Source organism: Gekko japonicus, unplaced genomic scaffold (genome assembly GCF_001447785.1).
Source record: "Gekko japonicus isolate JY-2015 unplaced genomic scaffold, Gekko_japonicus_V1.1 scaffold2069, whole genome shotgun sequence".
NCBI classification, from domain to species: domain Eukaryota; kingdom Metazoa; phylum Chordata; class Lepidosauria; order Squamata; family Gekkonidae; genus Gekko; species Gekko japonicus.
Window position 1 is genome coordinate 28,383 of NW_015167114.1, and position 3,971 is coordinate 32,353.

The following is a 3,971-nucleotide window of genomic DNA, read 5'->3' on the forward strand; positions in this document are numbered from 1 at the left end:
TTTTAAAACATGATCCTGGGACCTACACACCACCAGACATTCCAACTGCCCTGGGGGGGAGTATGAGGTGTGGAATGGAGTGAAGTCCAATCAGCTTCCATATGCAAAAGACCTTGAAGGTTCCATATGCAACTGACATTCCAACTGCCTTGCGGGGAGGGGTTGAGTTTGAGGTGTGGAATGGAGTGTAGTCCAATCAGCTTCCATATGCAAATGACCTTGGAACGCTGGGCGGGACTGCACAAAGCAGCCAGTCAACCCAGCCAGGGTCTTCTGAGTGGCAGTTTTTCCGGCCTAACACTAAAGGGGCCAAATTTAGAATGTTCATATAGAATGTTCACTACTCAATTATATAAAAGGAGAGATGTAAGCCGCCCTGAGCCTGCCCCAGCAGGGAGGGAGGGATGTGAATTAAATAAATAAATGATGAATAAATATCATTTCTCACCTTCAGCGTCTTTCATATAAACACAGTGTTGTTTGCGGGTTAAGAGTTTGGGCGCATCCGCAGCCCAATAAAGGTCATTGGTCTTCGATCCGTCTTCCCATGACCATCTTCTAAACTGCGGAGATAGTAAAAAGCACAGGGCGGTAGCGGAATTTGAATACGTCTCCCTTCTCTCCCCCCCCCTGCTCGTTTTGCATGTGCTCCGAGAGTTCGCGCACTCTTTAGCTGTCGCTGAGCTCTGTTTGCTTCAAGTTACTTTTGGCGGTTCACTAAACAGTAACAACAAAGTTAGACGAGTTTCCTTTCGGTAGAGGTTGAGAGATGGCATCGGCCTTTATCTTTGGCTTTATCAGATGCAAGATAAAGTTGGACGAACACGACCCAATCAGAAAATAAGCATAAAGACAACAGTTGTGAGAGTCTGACCCACAATTTTTTTTTGAATTTACATTTTTTTAGTATAACAGTCCAATACAAACATAATTCACTATTCATCTTATTGATAAGCTCATTTTCGATTTTTAACAATCGTGAAACAAACAAACAGACAAAAGGGGGGGGGAATCCATCTGAGGTTACTATCGCAACAACCAAAAAATTATCTCTCTTTTAGTCCCTCTTCTTTTCTTATGTCCCTATCTTACCCGTTTGTGGATCCCATCCAACTTCCCCATAACTTATAAATCCTCATAATACCACTCAAAAACGACAGTTCCTTCTAACTCGCATAATACTATTTTCTGACCCACAAATCAAGCAATCACCAAGACTTGCAAAGAGAAAGCTTCCTATTGTATTACAATCTAAAGCATTACAACATCATTAATACATCATAAGAACATCCTTGTGCACAGGTAGATCAACGACGTTGTCTCCGGATTATATAACAACGTTTCAAAATTGGATCTTCCTCAGGAGATATTAAAGGTAAAGGTAAAGGTTCCCTTGCTCGAAAGCCAGTCGAATCCGACTCTAGGGTTGCGGTGCTCATCTCCGTTTCAAAGCCGAGGAGCCAGCGCTGTTCGAAGAGGTTTCCGTGGTCATGTGGCCGGCATGACTAAACACCAAGGCCCACGGAACGCTGTTACCTTCCCACCGAAGTGGTACCTATTTATCTACTTGCAATTTCTTGCTTTCAAACTGCTAGGTTGGCAGGAGCTGGAACTAGAGACGGGAGCTCACTCCATCATGCGGCACCCGGGTCTCGAACTGCTGAACTACTGACCTTCGACAGCCTGCAGTTCAGCATCTTAACCACTTGAGCCACCGCAGGGAGATATTAGAGTAGTACAAAAGCTCTCTGTTTCATAAAGTGCTTGACAACAAGTCATAAGGAATACTACGTTCAGATAGGATGCTGATCTCAGTACATGTTCAGGCTCAGATATGCTGCTAAGCTCCTAATAGATCTGTCGTTGATTATCTGACGTTGATTATGTACCTATGCACAAGGATTTTCTTATGATGTATTAACGATGTTGTAGTGCTTTAGATTGTAATACAATAGGAAGCTTTCTCTTTGCAAGTCTTGGTGACTGCTTGATTTGTGGGGCAGACTCTCACGACTGTTGTCTTTATACTTATTTTCTTTATCGGATGCCACCCATATGCACCTGATGACTGGCTCGTTTGGCCTTGTGTTGATTATCTCCTATTTTGTTAAGAACCAATCACTTACCTAGATAATAACCACATGATTATGATTGAAGAGACTTAGAGAACGATAAAACAGATCTTTTCCTGTAAGTGTGGCCCCAGCTCCTGCCAACATAGCAGTTCGAAAGCCAGAAATTGCAAGTAGATAAATAGGTACCGCTTTGGTAGGAAGGAAACAGAGTTCTGTGTGCCTCTGTGTCTAGTCATGCCGGCCACATGACCACGGAAACGTCTTCGGACAGCGCTGGCTCTTTGGCTTGGAAACGGAGATGAGCACCACTCCCTAGAGTCAGATTCGATTGGCTTTCGAGCAAGGGAAACCTGAAACCTGCTTTGCTTTTTAAAAGAATCAGATCTCAGAAACTAAGCAGGATCAGCCCTGGTTAGCCCTTGGATGGGAGACCTCCAAGGAATACCAGGGTGGCTATGCAGAGGCAGGAAACAGACCTCTTCATGTCTCTTGACTCGAAATCCCTACTGGGTCGCTAAAAGTCAAATATGACTTGACGGCAATGTTAGGAACATTGATGATTTTAGCAGTTATTTTACCTTAAAGGTTTCCCTTGCTCGAAAGCCAGTCGAGCCCGACTCTAGGGTAGGCGGTGCTCATCTCCGTTTCAAAGCCGAAGAGCCAGCGCTGTCCGAAGACGTTTCCGTGGTCATGTGGCCAGCATGACTAAACACCAAAGCACACAGAACGCTGTTACCTTCCCACTGAAGTGGTACCTGTTGATCTACTTGCCATTTCTTGCTTTCGAACTGCTAGGTTGGCAGGAGCTGGAACTAGAGATGGGAGCTCACTCCGTCATGCGGCACCCTGGGTCTCAAACTGCTGAACTACCGACCTTCCACAGCCTGCAGTTCAGCGTCTTAACCACTTGAGCCACCACAGCTCCAATTTTACCTTAAATATATGGCTAATTTTCACATGCCTGTATTTCTACTATCTTGCATAATTAAGAGAACGATTCTTTTCAATAAAAGATAAACATCTCTGAAGGCTTTTTGGTCTCACCCATTGTTTGTATTATCAGATTCAAAGGCTGATAATCACCCTTTAATAGACAAATCCTGGAGAACTCTGCTTCTAAATCAAGGGTGTCAAACATGCGGCCCGGGGGCCAGATGAGGCCCCTGGAGGGCTTTTATCAGGCCCGCAGTGGAACTGGCTGTCTTCTGCTTCTTCTTCCAGTTCTGCTGCTGGTGCATCATCGTAGGTTTGCAGCTTACAGGTAGCACACCAGAACAGCATACTCGAGATTGCAACTGCACAAACATTTTGATGCAATAATTCATAGCAAGAGGTGTCAGTTATCAGACACTGTGAAATGAACAAAACACTGCAAGAGTGCTAAATGTTTTAAGCATGTTTTTATTTTAAGTTTGAAAAACCCCTTTGTGTTTCCGTCCTTTATAAAGTTTATCTCTCCGCTGCCTGGCGTTACATTTTATGACACACGCGGCCCGGCCCAACAAGGTCTCATTTCTGTTAGGTCCGGCCCTCATAACAAATGAGTTTGACACCCCTGTTGTAAATGGTTTGGAAAGGCAAAGTCCTTTTAAAATCCTTCAGTCTAGGTTCTCTAATTGGATGGGGGAGTGAGGCCTCTCATTGCAAGGCTATTCCTGGGGAAGAAAAAGAATACTCAATGCACAAGCACCTTGGCAATGACTGACTGTGATCCCCTCTGGTTTCGGAGTGAAGCTCACAGAGTGGGCACACAAGAGGAACAGCAACTTTAGGCAGCATTAGCAGAAAAGTAGTATCGATGGACTCGACGGACCACTGATCTGATCCTGCAGAGCTCTTTTTCTCTTCTTATGAGGGGAAGACCTCGGCCTCTATGCACTGTTGTTGGCCCTCCAG